We start from the raw sequence: 18712 nt of genomic DNA, 5'->3' as shown, positions 1-18712 counted from the left end.
ACCGTTTTTTAGATTGCCCTTGCACCATTTTTGGGTCATTTTGAATATGGCTATGTTACTCCCATAATCAAAATCTAAATTTGCCAAGCACAGGTGGGAGCGTATTTACAAGAAACTTGCCCCATGAAGAACGCTTTCCATTTAAAAAGGGAAAAATAACATCATAGACACTCAAATGCCTTCTAAATATGGCCCAAACAACCTATAAAGCTCTAGCAGTACATATCCAGAAATGTAATTGATTTCAAAAATCGTTTTTAAACACAGCATATAAATCAATTGTATACCTACATTCAAGAGGAAATGACTGAAAATGTCCTTGAGACACATGACAGGGTTTTTTGAATGCCCTGGCACCATTTTTGGGACATTTTTAACATGACTATGTAACTCCCATAATCAAAATCTAAATTTGCCAACCACAGGTGGGAGCGTATTTACAAGAAACTTGCCCCATGAGGAACGCTTTCCATTTAAAAAGGGAAAAATAACATCATAGACACTCAAATGCTTTATAAATATGACCCAAACAACCTATGAAGCTCTAGCAGTACATATCCAGAAATGTAATTGATTTCAAAAAATCGTTTTTAAACACAGCAAATAAATCAATTGTATACCTACATTCAAGAGGAAATGACTGAAAATGTCCTTGAGACACATGAAAGCGTTTTTTTGAATGCCCTGACATCATTTTTGGGACATTATTAACATGGCTATGTAACTCCCATAATCAAAATCTAAATTTGCGAAGCACAGGTGGGAGCGTATTTACAAGAAACTTGCCCCATGAAGAACGCTTTCCATTTAAAAAGGGAAAAATAACATCATAGACACTCAAATGCCTTATAAATATGACCCAAACAACCTATGAAGCTCTAGCAGTACATATCCAGAAATGTAATTGTTTTCAAAAATCGTTTTTAAAAACAACATATCTGTTTCAGCTTACATGAAAGACCATGGAATGGGCTCCATGTACAACAATAACTTGTGTTACTGCATGCCAGAATGCTAAACCGAATATGCAATTACAATTTCTCAAAGAAACAAAATCTATTTGTATATCACTTGAGACAAAGCCACATTTTAAAAACACAGCTTTCTTCATCATTTTCTCCTTAAATCATACTATTCTCTATCTAAATTAAATAAATCTTTTCTCACCTTAGCAAATACTTTTTGAGTTTCAAAACAGTCTCAAAAATACACCAAATTGTCTTCAGCAGAACAAAGAGGATGCACTCCAGAGGCTGCAGCTATTGAAAGCACAGAAATGCTGATATTCATTACACATATCTCTCATATTAGCCAATCATAACTCTTCCCTCACTTTTTTCAAATCAAAACCCTTCCCCCCTCTGCCCTCTCTGCCTTTTTTGCTTAGCAACCACCTCCTGAAAGACCTCTCATGTTTGCAAGTTCACACAACAATGTTTCAATTGAACTCTGAACTCTCAGTGCACCTGCGTATCCAGTGCAATCTTTCATTAAATGTTTCTTCCTTGACCATTCAAATTACATCTTTCAAAGAACACATCCATGCACCCTAACTTTCTGTTTTCAGAAATGGAAATGCACCAATCACTGCTAATGAATCATTAGGACTGGAAATCCACAGTTTTTTTTCTTTACAAACTCCTACTGTTTCAACTGCCCTTTCATTACCACACTTCATCTGACTGCAGCCCAACCTTCTCTCACCATGTTTAATGTCTGGATTGTTGGACATAGTTACATCTACTGGGCTCAAAGGTATGCTGAGAACAGAAATTTACCTAACCTCAATTTACAAGATGTGGAAATTAAGTGGTTGGGCCAAAGAGGATTAAAATGTCACCAATTGATACCATTGGTGAAAACCTTTATGCATTTGCCAAAACCTGACCTGTTAATAGTGCACTGTGGAGGAAATGATTTGGGCACTTTGACTGGGGTAGGTCTGGAAATGCTTTTAAAGGACACCTTTGAGCAATTAATGGCACTTTTTCCTCAAACTGCCTTGGTATATTCCAATATATGCCAAAGACAGAAATGGAGGTGGTCCAACCAATTTTGTCCACAAATTGAGAAAGCGAGGAAGCATGTAAACAAATCTGTGTCAGCTTACATGAGAGACCATGGAATGGGCTCCTTGTACAACAATAACTTGCGTTACTACATGCAAGATATCTACAGAGGAGATGGAGTTCACTTCTCAGATGAGGGCAACAGAATTTTCATTTTGAATTTAAGACTGTGCATTGGTACCTACTTATAAGTACCAAAATGTACCATAAACCCAAAAGCTCTTCTCAGAGCTACCCTACATCTGATCACTCAAAATTATTATTTTTCTCTAACTTTTTTCTGTAATTTTCAACAAACTACGCTCAAAGAGCGCTACCCGGTACGCGAACTGGAAGCTAACCGCGCAAAATTTTTAAAAAAAATGTTTTTTCCCCGCACATATGGTCCTCCTCAGCCACCCTCAGAAAACCTAGGGGGTCCAAAAACTTGTACCTTGCCCCCTTCTACCCATTCTCAACATTATTTGCCCTCCATTTTATATCTTAATTCGACCGAAACACAAAATGGTAGACTCCCGTTACGCTCCTACTTCGCGTACCGGACCGCTTCCCGGAAAGCGGTCCAAAAAAAAGTTGGGAAAGTAATTCACAGAAAAACGACTGGAGACACTGTCACCAAATATAGATTAGCTCATACTACATAACAATCCCTTTCATTTTCACAAATTTGATTGAAATTCCATTTAGTCATTAAGCCGGTAGACCTCTTTAAATACCGTGAGGTAAATTACTTCACAAAACACATCTGAAGTGTTGGAATTGACAACCAATGAAAATGTTACTTTCATTTTCTACTTATATTACCTGACATTTGATTGGTTATGTACCTGAATATATATATATACAAAGAGAGAGAAACACACCCATTTTGACTACTACTTCGTGAAGTGCATAACAAAAAATCAACTGATAACTTTAACTTATATTTAAAAGGTAAGATATTATTTATAAAATTTAAGTATGTTCTGTACTGAAAGCTAATTAGAAAAACATTTTCTGACAATTATATTCTATCACTCTGTAATACTTATAGAAAAAAATAGACTTCTCTGTTTTAGTTATGGCAGGGCCATTCCAAGGATTTGCAAGACCATAGGCTAAAAAGGAACGTGCGCGAAGCCCCCTCCATTTTACATAAGTGGCCCCTTGCAAGGAGAACATTCACAGGCACTGAGGGGGCCCCATTGTCCAGCATTTTGACGCCCCCACAGTTTTAACTTTAAATCCACACGCATATCTCACACCTTCATAGGTGTGAGAATTGATTGTGGTCTAAAAGTTAAAACTGTGGGTGCGCAAAAATGCTGGACAATGGGCCCCCTCAGTGCCTGTGAATGGTCTACATACAATTGAGGGAGCGTCTCCTTCTCCCTCCCCTATACCTCCTGACACCATCCATGGGAGGCCCAAGGAGGGGGCCCCCTCCAATGGACCTTAATTGCAGGCGACACCTTTCTTTGTGAAAAAAACACTATATAAATAACCAAACTGCCAATCTGTACTGAAACCCAACAATACCCTTTCTGTACTGATATATTTTTTAAAAATTCATTTTTCAGAATTGAAAATGGAAGAACAACAAAACAACATGAAAACTGAAACAGAAAAAAAAATTGAGACACAAGATGACATGGATTTCTACGACGACACAATAAATAATGAACTTGTGCAATGCGTAGATGCAGTAGATTTTCTACTAAAAAATGAAGACAAAAATGATCACGATTTTTTAGATTTTCTTTTAAATTTTGAAAAACAAAATGAAAAATAAATTTTAATTTCTTAATTCAAAAATTGTTTGACACATTATTTATTTTTATATGTATATTGAATGTTAGAAAGTTTAATGAATTATGAAACACAATCAAAATAAAAAAAAATACTTTAAAAATAAAGAAAACAAAAAAAAATCAACAAAAACAACAAACAATTAACATACAGTATTAGAGAAGTCTATCATTCTTTTATCCTTATAGTACGCTGCCCAGAACGCTTTCCGGTTCGCGTACTAGGCGCTCACCACGCAAAAAAAAAAAAAAAAAAATTTTTTTTTTTGCCCTGCTGGGCCCTTTTAAAACCTCCACATAAAACCTAGGGGGTCAAGGAGGATCTACTATGCCCCCTTATGGTAATTTCCCCCTTTGTTTTGGCCTCCTCTTGTCTCTCGATCCTACCGAGAGACAAGATGGCGGCCGCTCCGGACTGTTTAGAATGTTTACAGACACCGGAGAGCCAATCAGCTTCGCATCGCAAAGTTCCGTTTCGCAAAAAGTAAGCGAACCGGAGCGCAGCCCGGAGCGCTGTTACAGATATATATCTTGTTTTGAACGTTAATTTCTCAAAATCCACTGGAGCACATATATTGAGACCTAGCAAAGGCACATCGGGCTAACAGTCCCTACAATTTTGCCAAGTTTCGTGCAAATCCATTCAGCCGTTCGAGCTAAAAGTGAGGCCAACCGCCCTATGGAAATTAACATGGGAAAAACGTGTTTTGGGACCCCCCTTTTATCTCAGCCCCCCCTTGACGAACACCCCCCAAATTTTCAGGGGCTGCTCAGAAACAAAATGTGCCATTTTCCTGAAAATTTCAGCCAATTCCGTCCACAAACGCCAAAGTTATTAGACATAGAATTTTCAGAAATCCCATAGGGAAAAAATCCTAACTATATATACCTACTGGCGACCGCCAGTAGGTAATTCACTGAAAAAAACATAGGTTATAGACCATATATAGTTAGGAATTACCATTTACAAAACCTTGAAAATTCACTGAAAAAAACCATGGGTTATAGACCATATATAGTTAGGAATTAGCATTTACAAAACCTTATTTTACTCACACAAAACCATTGAAATTCCATATATAGTTAGTTGCACTAACTATATATCGCGCACCCGCAATCCACTGCTGATGATGTCACATATTACATCATTCATGACATGGTCAGTGACATCACTGATGACATCACTGATGACATCTCAAATGACATCACTGATGACATCACTGATGACAACATCCAGTGACTGTATGTTTCTGTAAGGTTAAAATATGTCTTACATATTGAAGAATGAGTGGATGAATAAGTGTCTGGATGAAGGATTTAGTAGGTGCATGACTGACTGTATGAGTGAGTGATTAAATGTGTCTCACTGAGTGCATGGGTAAGTGACTAAACTGTCTTAATTTGTGCATCATTATGTCTGTTGTTCTGTAAACTGATGCATGTGTTAATCAGTAGCTATATGAGTAACTATATGGGTTATTGATTGATTGACAAAGTATTTGTATGGGAGACTGAGTGTGTGTGTGGCTGGCTGGGAGATGTGTGACTGTGCAGATCAATGTGTTCTTGTATCAATGATTGTATAAGAGAGTAAGTATGTGTTAGTATATGTTTGAAAATGTAAGGTACTCTATGTTTAACTGTATTGATTAGAAAATGGAAGTGTGATTGATTCTTTACAGGACTGACTAGGTGTGTGAGTAACTCCATGGATGAGTGGCAGAGTGTGAGTGTCTATATTGGTGTATGAGTGCATATGATAGTGTTGTAAAGATGAGTGATTGTATGTATGAATGATTGTATGTGTAGACATAGGAATCAGTGAGTGCGTATGTAGTAACTAGTATTGGTGTGTCAATGGTTTAAAAAATTATATTCTGTATTTTACACTGGATGTAACAGAGGTTATATTAAAGTGTGAGGAGATGCATTGTATTGTCACATGAATGATATCATCAGTGATGTCATCAGTGATGTCATTTGAGATTTCATCAGTGATGTCATCAGTGATGTCATTTGAGATGTCATTTGAGATGTCATCAGTGATGTCATTTGAGATGTCATCAGTGATGTCATTTGAGATGTCATCAGTGATGTCATCAGTGATGTCATTTGAGATGTCATCAGTGATGTCATCAGTGATGTCACTGACCATGTCATGAATGATGTAATATGTGACATCATCAGCAGTGGATTGCGGGTGCGCGATATATAGTTCGTGCAACTAACTATATATGGAATTTCAATGGTTTTGTGTGAGTAAAATAAGGTTTTGTAAATGCCAATTCCTAACTATATATGGTCTATAACCCATGTTTTTTTCAGTGAATTTTCAAGGTTTTGTAAATGCTAATTCCTAACTATATATGGTCTATAACCTATGTTTTTTTCAGTGAATTTCAAGGGTTTTTTAATAGCAAATATCAAAAGCTTTAAAATGTCAAGTACGTGGTAGGTAAAAACATTTTCGTGGTTATGCACGCTGATGTGCTTTGAACGCTGCCCCCCCCTCCCCCTCTTTTCTTTTAGGAGTATTCTCTGTTTGCAGATAGTGAAGGGTAGGTAACGCAGGCCTTTGCCCCCGTTGTAGTCCGTCGTGCCTGCTTCCCTCTCCATTTGATTGATTGTTATCCAAGCATTTACTGTTCTGGAATTGGTTCTCTTTGGTTCATTCTCTATTTACAAACAAGCACAGAGTCGCAATACTCTGTTTAGTCTTTGCAGATAGTGAAAAATCGTTAGAAAAAACAAAAGGAATCAAGCAAAATCAGTAGGCCACTAATGGGATCTCTTTTAGACCTCGCTAAAATAGAAACATTAGGAACAACCCCTCGTGATAAATATGAAACTAGTGAGAGGAACTGAGCTCAACGCCATGATGGCTGCAAGACAGCTCGGCTCCGCCGCCCACCCCGCCCAAAATAACGACAAACCCTATGCAAATATTATAAATATATACAACACACCAGCAAAGTAACAGGGTAAAACTTTTATTAAATAACTATTTACATGGCAGCCTGCTGCAACATCGATCCAAATGCATGCCGCCGTTCCCGGGATTTCTCCCCGACTACTCTGCGGCCTACGAGATGGAGAGGCCGGGGCATTGACTAGGCGGGGCCTCCAGTCGCAACCACAGCGCCAACGATCGCTGCTGACTGAGGGGAGCCTTGCCGGTGAGAGCAACTGATCTGAAGAACAGCTGCCTGCGGTGCCTCCCTGAGCCGCTTGACGGAGGCCCCCGAGGGGCGGTGTGGTGGCGCGGACTCGGAGGGGGCGCTTGGCTCCTGCCCCCTCCCCAAGTCTTGTTGCCCTGGTGTGGCCTGAGATCGCCCCCGACATAGGCGGCCGGCTCCCGGGGTCAGGCGGAACTTGTTGCCTTTTGATGCCTCTTCCATTCTGGACCTTGTCCCACAATCCGTTTGACCTGAAGACACGTCCTGCAGTGCCTTGGTCCAACCATCACATATACCTGTGCCAGGAGACGGCGTGGGGTGCACTGGAGGGGAGAGGCGGTGCGAACGAGCCTCCCCCACCTCCCCAGGTGGAGGTTTCTCAGCTATACCCCAGCGCTTCACTCGACAAGCTGAGTTGCGCCCGCTCCTGCGGCACAGTGCCTCGCTCGGCCAGCTGAATTACGCCTGCTCTTGCTATTACAGCGTCTCACCCGCCATCCGGCTGAATTGCACCCACTCTTGCGGTACAGCGACAGGCGGCTGCCACGGAGCTCATAAAATGGCGGTCGGCTCCACAGACTTGGGCCTGGCCTGCAAGGATGGCTCTGGGCAACCCTGGAACTCGGACGCTTGACTGCTAGGGCATGGGCCCCATTCCCAAAAGGGTCCCCTCAGCCTTGAAGATTCTACAAGAGTCACCGGGGCCCCCGACTCCCGCAGACTTCCGGTGGGGAGCTACTGCCATGATTGCTCGCGGAATGGCCGCGACGTAGCCACTGGGTGCTCTCATGCTGACGCCAGCTTCAGTCTGAAACATCCAGAAACACTGTAGACTACCAATTCGATCAGTTCCGGTGGAGCCCCAATGACGTATCGCGTTGTTGCGTAATGCGTCATATGACGCGCCGCGTTAGCGCACCCGGAAGTGCTCCGGTGCGCGAGGCGCGAAGCGCAGCTTCCCGGAAGCGATCCGAGGCGCGGCGCAGAGCGCGTAACGTAAGCATAACAGGTCATGTGACTTGTTAAGAAAACTTTTCATTGGTTCATTTCACTTTTGGGTTCCTAATGATGTAAGGCTAGGTCATGTGACCTAAAAATAACACTTTTCATTGGTTTAGAACTATTTTTTGTCCCAAATGATGAAAACCCCTCCTTGTTTCCTCACTCTGACTTTCATCTTTGTGAGAGGAAGACCTTTTTTCATCACTTAGCAATAGCAAGTGTTGTAGCTTCAGTTGGTGCATCCCCACCACCACCACCACCTCCTAGGAAGAGAGTACCACCTCCTCAGGTGGTGGTTGAGCAAGAGGTGCCCCCCTCCCACACCTTCTTGTTGCCTGATTCGGCCAACTCAATCGATCGAGCATGAGACTCTGTTGTGATCTGAAGAACCGCTGCCTGCGGTGCCTCCCTGAGCCGCTTGACGGAGGCCCCCGAGGGGCGGTGTGGTGGCGCGGACTGGGAAGGGGCGCTTGGCTCCTGCCCCCTCCCCAAGTCTCGCTCGGCCAGCTGAGTTTCGCCCACTCTTGTGGCCTACGACATGGAGAGGCCGGGGCGTTGACTAGGCGGGGCCTCCGGCCGCAACCACAGCGCCAACGATTGCTACTGACAGAGGGGAGCCTTGCCGGTGAGAGCCACTGATCTGAAGAACTGCTGCCTGCGGTGCCTCCCTGAACAGCTTGACGGAGGCCCCCGAGGGGCGGTGTGGTGGCGCGGACTGGGAGGGGGCGCTTGGCTCCTGCCCCCTCCCCAAGTCTCGCTCAGCCAGCTGAGTTTCGCCCACTCTTGCGGCCTACGACATGGAGAGGCCGGGGCGTGGACTAGGCGGGGCCTCCGGCCGCAACCACAGCACCAACGATCGCTGCTGACGGAGGGGAGCCTTGCCGGTGAGAGCCACTGATCTGAAGAACCGCTGCCTGCGGTGCCTCCCTGAACCGCTTGACGGAGGCCCCCGAGGGGCGGTGTGGTGGCGCGGACTGGGAGGGGGCACTTGGCTTCTGCCCCCTCCCCAAGTCTTGTTGCCCTGGTGTGGCCTGAGATCGCCCCCGACATAGGCGGCCGGCTCCCGGGGTCCAGCGGAACTTTTTGCCTTTTGGTGGCTCTTCTATTCTGCACCTTGTCCCCCAATCCGTTTGACCTGAAGACACGTCCTGCGGTGCCCTCGCTATGTGGCCTGGTCCCTGAATGTGTGCAGGGGGACGGTATTCCTCGCTCGGCCAGCAGAGTTGCGCCCACTCTTGCGACCTACGACATGGAGAGGCCAGGGCGTTGACTAGGCGGGGCCTCCGGCCGCAACCACAGCGCCAACGATCGCTGCTGACGGAGGGGAGCCTTGCCGGTGACAGCCACTGATCTGAAGAACCGCTGCCTGCGGTGCCTCCCTGAACCGCTTGACGGAGGCCCCCGAGGGGCGGTGTGGTGGCGCGGACTGGGAGGGGGCGCTTGACTCCTGCCCCCTCCCCAAGTCTTGTTGCCCTGCTGTGGCCTAAGATCGCCCCCAACATAGGCGGCTGGCTCCCGGGGTCCAGCGGAACTTTTTGCCTTTTGGTGGCTCTTCTATTCTGCACCTTGTCCCACAATCCGTTTGACCTGAAGACACATCCCGCGGTGCCCTGGCAATGTGGCCTGGTCCCTGAATGTGTGCAGGGGGACGGTATTCCTCGCTCGGCCAGCAGAGTTGCGCCCACTCTTGCGACCTACGACATGGAGTGGCCGGGGCGTTGACTAGGCGGGGCCTCCGGCCGCAACCACAGCGCCAACGATCGCTACTGACAGAGGGGAGCCTTGCCGGTGAGAGCCACTGATCTGAAGAACTGCTGCCTGCGGTGCCTCCCCGAACAGCTTGACGGAGGCCCCCGAGGGGCGGTGTGGTGGCGCGGACTGGGAGGGGGCGCTTGGCTCCTGCCCCCTCCGCAAGTCTCGCTCGGCCAGCTGAGTTTCGCCCACTCTTGCGGCCTACGACATGGAGAGGCCGGGGCGTTGACTAGGCAGGGCCTCCGGCCGCAACCACAGCGCCAACGATCACTGCTGACGGAGGGGAGCCTTGCCGGTGAGAGCCACTGATCTGAAGAACCGCTGCCTGCGGTGCCTCCCTGAACCGCTTGACGGAGGCCCCCGAGGGGCGGTGTGGTGGCGCGGACTGGGAGGGGGCGCTTGGCTCCTGCCCCCTCCCCAAGTCGTGTTGCCCTGGTGTGGCCTGAGATCGCCCCCGACATAGGCGGCCGGCTCCCGGGGTCCGGCGGAACTTTTTGCCTTTTGGTGACTCTTCCAATATGCACCTTGTCCCACAATCCGTTTGACCTGAAGACACGTCCTGCGGTGCCCTCGCAATGCGGCCTGGTCCCTGAATGTGTGCAGGGGGACGGTATTGATTGGATCAAGATGGCGGCTTCACACAAAGCTGACTCAAGTGTTGCTGCTGATGCTATGCAGACAAAAACTGGTTTTCAGTTTGTACATTCTTCAGGATTTTTCCATCCAAGGCTGGTTGAGAGTTTGTAGAACGATGGCTTCAGATTTTCAACATACTACTCTTCAACATTCTTCATAAATGTACCAATGTGAGACTCACTAGGAGAACGGCCATTTATCTTTCCTTTCAAAATGCTGCCAACAATATTTTCTGACTGGAAGACACCATCTTGTAGCATAAAGGGCTGCGTCAAGGGTAATATTGCCCAGAATGTCTTGTTTTCTAGTGCTCGTAATGACGAAGCCAGAACTGCCGAAAGGGATTCTGGTCCTGCCGCTACTTATTGGAGACATTGAACTATACTCTGAACCTGCCTGGCCTCGACCAAAATGGCGCCAGTATGGGAGCGACTTGCAACTCCTTATGACGTTCTAGTTACTTAGCCTTGACGTTATGGGGGATGTATGCGGTCTTTGTGCACATGGCGGGCGGGGAAGGGTACTGAATGGGAATACGGACAACCCTATTGATGTCGATTTTTCATTATTGTTTATTGTATTAATAAAGCTTCGAAGTAATGTTACCCATGATACTCGCCCATGGTGTGCGTATGGACGATTTTATTGTAACTGATCCTGTTATACTTTCAATTAAAAAATCAACCTTCACTGATCCTGCAACCATTTGTCACGTTTAGTTTTTTCAATTAAATGGCTCGCTTGTTACATACTCCTATACCCCTGGCTTTTGAAAGACACCATCTTGTAGAATAAAGGGCTGCGTCAAGGGTGGTATTGCCCAGAATGTCTTGTTTTCTAGTGCTCGTAATGACGAAGCCAGAACTGCCGAAAAGGATTCTGGTCCTGCCGCTACTTACTGGAGACATTGAACTATACTCTGAACCTGCCTGGCCTCGACCAAAATCGCGCCAGTATGGGAGCGACTTGCAACTCCTTATGACGTTCTAGTTACTTAGCCTTGACGTTATGGGGGATGTATGCGGTCTTTGTGCACATGGCGGGCGGGGAAGGGTACTGACTGGGAATACGGACAACCCTATTGATGTCGATTTTTCATTATTGATTATTGTATTAATAAAGCTTCGAAGTAATGTTACCCATGATACTCGCCCATGGTGTGCGTATGGACGATTTTATTGTAACTGATCCTGTTATACTTTCAATTAAAAAATCAACCTTCACTGATCCTACAACCGTTTGTCACGTTTAGTTTTTTCAATTAAATGGCTTGCTTGTTACATACTCCTATACCCCTGGCTTTTGAAAGACACCATCTTGTACAATAAAGGGCTGCGTCAAGGGTGATACTGCCCAGAATGTCTTGTTTTCTAGTGCTCGTAATGACGAAGCCAGAACTGCCGAAAGGGATTCTGGTCCTGCCGCTACTTATTGGAGACATTGAACTATACTCTGAACCTGCCTGGCCTCGACCAAAATGGCGCCAGTATGGGAGCGACTTGGAACTCCTTATGACGTTCTAGTTACTTAGCCTTGACGTTATGGGGGATGTATGCGGTCTTTGTGCACATGGCGGGCGGGGAAGGGTACTGACTGGGAATACGGACAACCCTATTGATGTTGATTTTTCATTATTGATTATTGTATTAATAAAGCTTTGAAGTAATGTAACCCATGATACTCGCCCATGGTGTGCGTATGGACGATTTTATTGTAACTGATCCTGTTATACTTTCAATTAAAAAATCAACCTTCACTGATCCTGCAACCGTTTGTCACGTTTAGTTTTTTCAATTAAATGGCTCGCTTGTTACATACTCCTATACCCCTGGCTTTTGACCCTTTCCTACGCGCGGTCTGTACTACCGCCCTCGGGCGATCTATGTAATGAACAGACTACCATTGCCGAAACACAAGGGAATGCATCTCAGAGAGATAAGTCAAGTACGTGGTAGATAAAAACATTTTCGTGTTTATGCACGCTGATGTACTTTGAACGCTGCCCCCCCTCCTCATCATTTAGATTACCACCGCCCATTGCACAAAAGCGTACCGGGCGCTCCCCACGCAAAAAAAACGTTTTTTTTTTTTTTTGCCCCGCGGGCCCTTTTAAAGCCTCCACATCAAACCTAGGGGGTCAGGGAGGATCTACTATGCCCCCTTATGGTAATTTCCCCCTTCGTTTTGGCCTCCTCTTGTCTCTCGATCCTACCGAGAGACAAGATGGCGGCCGCTCCGGACTGTTTAGAATGTTGACAGACACCGGAGAGCCAATCAGCTTCGCTTTGCAAAGTTCCGTTACGCGAAAAGTACGCGAACCGGAGCGCTACCCGGAGCGCTGTCACAGATATATATATTTTTTTGAATGTTAATTTATCAAAATCCACTGGAGCACATATATTGAGACCTAGCAAAGGCACATCGGGCTAACACTCCCTACAATTTTGCCAAGTTTCATGCAAATCCATTCAGCCGTTCGAGCTAAAAGTGAGGCAAACCGCCCTATGGAAATGAACATGGGAAAAACGCGTTTTGGGACCCCCCTTTTTTCTCGCCCCCCCTTGACGAACACCCCCCAAATTTTCAGGGGCTGCTCAGAAACATAATGTGCCATTTTCCTGAAATTTTCAGCCGATTCCTTCCACAAACGCCAAAGTTATTAGACATAGAATTTTCAAAAATCCCATAGAGAAAAAATCCTAACTATATATACCTACTGGCGGTAATAAATATATATATCTATATATATATATCTATATCTATATATATATATATATATATATATATATATATATATATATATATATATATATATATAATATATATATATATACACACACACACTCACACACACACACACATATATATATATGACCTATTGGAAGAAGGACTGAGTCAAACTGCACCTCCAATTGATACTACCGGAAGGGGCACGTCCATAGGTATTATCCAGATCGGCGAACCAAGCAATTTTAAGCCAACCTCCCGCTTTCTCCCACAGACACCAATGGATGCTTTGGATATTTTTTCAGATGCTGTGAACCAGGACTTACAAAAGCTTTCGAAACTTGAAGAATCACAGAAGAAGAATATTCACTGGAATCTTTCATTTAAACAACGAAAAGCAATTACCAGTTTACAACAAGACGACTCTATAGTAATCAAGCCCTCAGATAAGGGTGGGAACGTTGTTATCCAGAGTCGCGAACAGTATTGCAAGGAAGCTCTTTGTCAATTACAAGACTGTAACAATTACATGCCTACAACGGAACGAGAGAATCAGGAGAGTATCCGGAACTACCACTCCCTTGTTGATCAATGGTATGGAAAAGGCATACTAAGCAGGGAGGAATACTCATTCCTACAGAATAAACAACCGAGATTACCGAGTTTTTATCACCTCCCGAAGATTCACAAACACCCCACGCAACCACCAGGGAGACCCATCGTGTCATCCATCGGTGGCTTAAATGAAAATATGTCGAAATTCATCGACTCATTCCTGGCACCATGGGTCATACAGTTGAGTTCCTATACTAAGGACTCAAAAGACTTTTTGAGGCAAATACAAGACGTGGAGTGGGAGGAGGATTTATTGATGATTACTATGGACATCTCGAGCCTCTACACGAGCATTAGACACCATGACGGAATTGCAGCAGTTAAGACCTTTTTGAATCTGCGACCCGCCCGTTACCTGCAGCACAGTCAAATGATTTTGGACTTTATATCTTTTTGTTTGAATAACAACATTTTCATTTTCCAGAATCAGCGATACAGGCAAGTAAGGGGGACTGCGATGGGCACCTGCTTCGCCCCCAGCTACGCGAACCTTTTCGTGGGCTGGTGGGAGAAGCAGGTGGCCTGGGCAGATGACAAAACCCCTTGGGTGGATAACGTGATATGCTGGAGAAGGTACATCGACGACCTCTTCCTTATCTGGAGGGGGTCGGAGCTCTCAGCACTAGAGTACATCAGGATTCTAAATCATAATGACCTTAACCTGCATTTCACCTGTACAATGAGCAAGAGTGAGGTTAATTATCTAGATCTCAGAGTTTTCGTTGATTCAGGCAGAATCCAGACCGCCCTCTTTAGAAAAGAGACGGCGGGTAACTCTGTCCTCCACGGACGCAGCAGCCATCCGACCTCCCTGGTTAAAAGCATCCCCTACGGGGAACTGTTGAGGATCAAGCGCAACAGTTCCCTGGAGAGAGATTACACAGAGGCCGCTCAACAAAGCGTGAAACGCTTTAAATCTCGCGGCTACTCTGCAATTACCCTCCAACAAGCTGAGAAGAAGGCAGAGCAAGTCAACAGACATACCCTCTTACAGGACAAAAAGGTGGACAGTCCCAAAGGTGGGAGTGGGATTATAAGACTTATCACCAACTATTCAGTGGCGGCCAACAAAGTGAGAGCCATCATGGTTAAAAACTGGGGGATCCTCAAATCCGACAATGTAATTGGGAAGGACCTACAACAACATCCCATGATAACTTTTAGAAGACTTAGATCACTAAAAGATAGATTGGTCACTAGCCACCTACAGAAGGGCAAGTCCAAAGGAGAACTGCAGTCAATGCATGGCTCGTATCCATGCGGGAAATGCAAGGCCTGCAGTAATAGTCAGAGGGTATTGAGCTACCAAGTGCCACATAGGGACTCTAAAATCAAAATCAACAAGTTTATTACTTGTTCGACCACATTTGTGGTATACTGCTTGAAGTGCCCCTGCGGACGGATGTACGTAGGAAGCACTACAAAAGCAGTTAAGTTGAGGATCTTGGAGCACCAACGGGCCATCGCTAACAAAGATGAAAACTATCCGATGGCCCGGCATTTTGCAAGTCACCATAACAGTGATAGGACACAACTCAGCTTCTTCAGCTTAGACTGCATCCCTCAAGACATCAGGGGTGGAGATCTAAAAAGGCGACTTAGACGCTTGGAGTCTCGATACATTATCGACCTCCAAACGAAGTCACCAGGAGGACTTAACGTGGGGGAAGAGCTACTATCACACCTATAAACACTATCCCCTATTCCGGAACCACGTCACTGTCTGTAGTACATTTATCTTTATACTGAAATGCTGCTGATATTATTTGGTCTACAGAAGTTAACCCCCCCCCCACACCCCTTTCCCTTTGTTAGGGTTAATTTAGTGTGGTACTGTAAATAAAGGTACTTGTGTTTATGGCCATCCAGGCCTCAATTGTTACCAATGTGCTAGAGACTATGGGGATTGGGTTACTTACAGTGTATACCAATGCGAGTATAAGATCAGTTGAGCAATGACCCTTATGCTGATTTATGATTTCATGTTTAATTGTTAGCCCATCCAGGGCTCAATACGTTAAAACATATAATGATTGAGTATTATCAATTATACAGCCTATATCCATTGCTCGAAAAGGTTTAATTTTGTATTGTAAATAGCGTTATTTCATCATTCTAAGATGGCGCTTTCATTTGCATTATGATCCTTCTTTTGTTTCAATGAATTGAGCCTTATCAATTTCCGCCTTGCCGGCGCCAGCTGACACTGACGAAGGCAAGTGCTGAAACGCGTCTGTTTGGATTATTTGCGCTAAATAAACTGTATGTGGTTTAAACTTCTGCTGCGAGTGCCGTCTTGTTGCTTTCTGCTGCCGGCTGCCGGTTGCAGAGTTGCGGAGCTTTGAATATATATATATATATATATATATATATATATATATATATATATATATATATATATGTATATATATACACATCATCCTTTGGATCCTTTCGCAGGCTATGGCGCTCTTTGGCTGTGCGTGACCCATCGACCGAGCGCGGTTGCATTTTTCAAACACTTCCCTTCCACAGAAGAAATGTGAAAGAGTCACACTCTGGCTTCGGTTTCCAAAATCCTTGGATGTTTTATTTTTACAGGTTACAATTGCTCCTGGGACAAAAAAAACAACGCATTTTGGTCGCCACTGATGCCTTGCTCATGGTAACGCCCCTTGTATAATCACATGTTTTTAAACTCTAGATGACTTACATAATTTCCTATCATGATGTTGCAGGGCAATATGGAATTTGGAGTACCATATTATATGTTTACAAAATCCATTACTTATAACATTTTGAATAAAATGCAATCAAATAAAATAAACCTCACCCTCACAGTGAACACATTCTTTGTGTTTGTAGGTACAGATCATGCCTCTGTGTGCAATTATTAGTACAATTCATTCTACTTTACATATAAATATTAACCTTTTTTTAAAATGTTTTATTATATAGATATATGTTTTATATATATTTTGTTCTTGTTTTCTTTTCTTTTCTTTTATTTTATTCCTGAATTCACCTAGTGGAAAATAATCCCCCTATGTTTTTTGGTTTTTTTTTTTAAATAGAAAAAACTATATTTCATATAAAGGTCCATTGTATCATTCTGAATCCAAAATTATATGACAATATGTGCTATACATTTTATACTCCTCAATGGAGAGTAATAATTTTTGAAACAGCATTGGTAACATTATTGCATACATTATTGGATGATGATACATTACTTGTATTATGGGTGAGGCTAAATATCAGTGTGACTAAAAAAAGAGAAGAAAAAATAATTTTAAATACATTTTTGTAAGGACTTTCTAAAATTATAGTGTGTATCACTATAAATTGAGACGCTCTAAGCATGAATATATTTGTGTCTCATTTCTTTTATAAGTGTACATAGAGTTCTTCGCTCTGGTTCAAGCCGTGTGGTGTAAAAGACCTTAAGTTCAGAATGTGGCAGGATTCTTTTTGTCTCAGTTTTTTTCTCCCTGTCACCGCTTCTTTCCTGTTGTTTAACCGTTGCAATGCCACAGAAGCTTATCAATTTTCAATTGCTGTTGTGATGGGGTTCCATGTGTTTGGCAACCGCTTTACTCCGATCCTTATGTATGGTTGCTCTCATGTGTTCGAGTATTCGCTTTTTTAGTTCACATATGGTACATCCCACATATCTTAGTAGGCACGGACATTCAATGAAATAAACAACGTACTGGCTTTTACACGTGATCAGTTCTTGTATGTTCCAAATTTTTCCATCTGCCATTTGTGTATGTTGAGTGTTTTTTGGCAATTTGGCAGACTTTGCAGTTGTAGCATTTTTTAAAACCTTTACTTTAAAGCCATGATTTATTTTTCTGTTTACGAAAATGGCTATGAGTTAGACGATCCTTCAAATTTGTCGCTCTTCTATATGTTATGTTTGGAGCATTTTCTATCATTTTTCCCACTGTAGTATAAAATTGTAAGATCTTCCAATTTCTCTTTAAAATATCCCTAATTTGTTTTGATTCTGTAGAGAAAGTCGTGATAAATCTTATGGGTTCTGAGTTTGATTTTTCACTTTCAATTATCGTTTTACTAGCAATAGTTCCTTTCTGTTTGCCTTGTATGCTTTCTCCCAACCTTTTTCGATTTGTATTCTTGGGTATCTTCTTTTTAGGAACCTTTTTGATGTTAAGGTGCTGTGTTTTTGCCACTCTATATGTTCCAAACAAATTCTTCGTAGTCTCCATAAGGAATATTTTGGAACAGATATTGCTGGTGAAAGCTACTTGCATGCAAAGTGGCATTTTTTTGCTGTAATTTTTCTGTGCAGCATTGTTTGTATTTGATTTTCTGCAATGTAAATTTCAGTGTCCAAAAACGTAACTCTTGTTTTGCTTATCTCATATGTGAACTTGAACTTTGCTGGTGTTTCATTGAGGATCACAAAATATTAAGGAAACTTTTGATCTGACCCATCCCGGATGATTAAAAGGTCATAAATAAAATGTAACCACATAATTATCTTATTTAGGAAATTGTCTGATTGCCATGCCCATTTCTGCTCCCACCAGCTCATCATTAGGCAGGCCTAGCTTGGGCTAAAGGATAAGCCCATTGCGGTACCTTTTATTTGTCTAAAGATCTCCTCCCCAAACCAGAAGAAATTTTGTGTGAGGCACATCCTAATCATTTCTACTAGCATGGCGTTGTATTGGGTGTAGTAGATATTCCTTTCTTGTAAAAAGAATTCACAGGCTGAAATTCCAATTTCATGGTCAATGTTTGTATACAAAGACACAATGTTCATCGTTATCAGTTGGTAAGATTCTTGCCAAGGAGTGCCATTCAGGTGTCTGAACATGTCACTTGTATCCTTAATATACGAGCTTAAGTTAGAAACAAAAGGTAAGAGAAAATGATCAATATAATTAGCCATTGGTTCGAGTTGTGATACATTTGCAGATATTATAGGTCGCCCTGG

This window comes from Lissotriton vulgaris, chromosome 6 (genome assembly GCF_964263255.1).
Source record: "Lissotriton vulgaris chromosome 6, aLisVul1.2, whole genome shotgun sequence".
NCBI classification, from domain to species: domain Eukaryota; kingdom Metazoa; phylum Chordata; class Amphibia; order Caudata; family Salamandridae; genus Lissotriton; species Lissotriton vulgaris.
The sequence above is the reverse complement of the archived record's forward strand: the minus strand, read 5'-3'. Positions refer to the sequence as shown.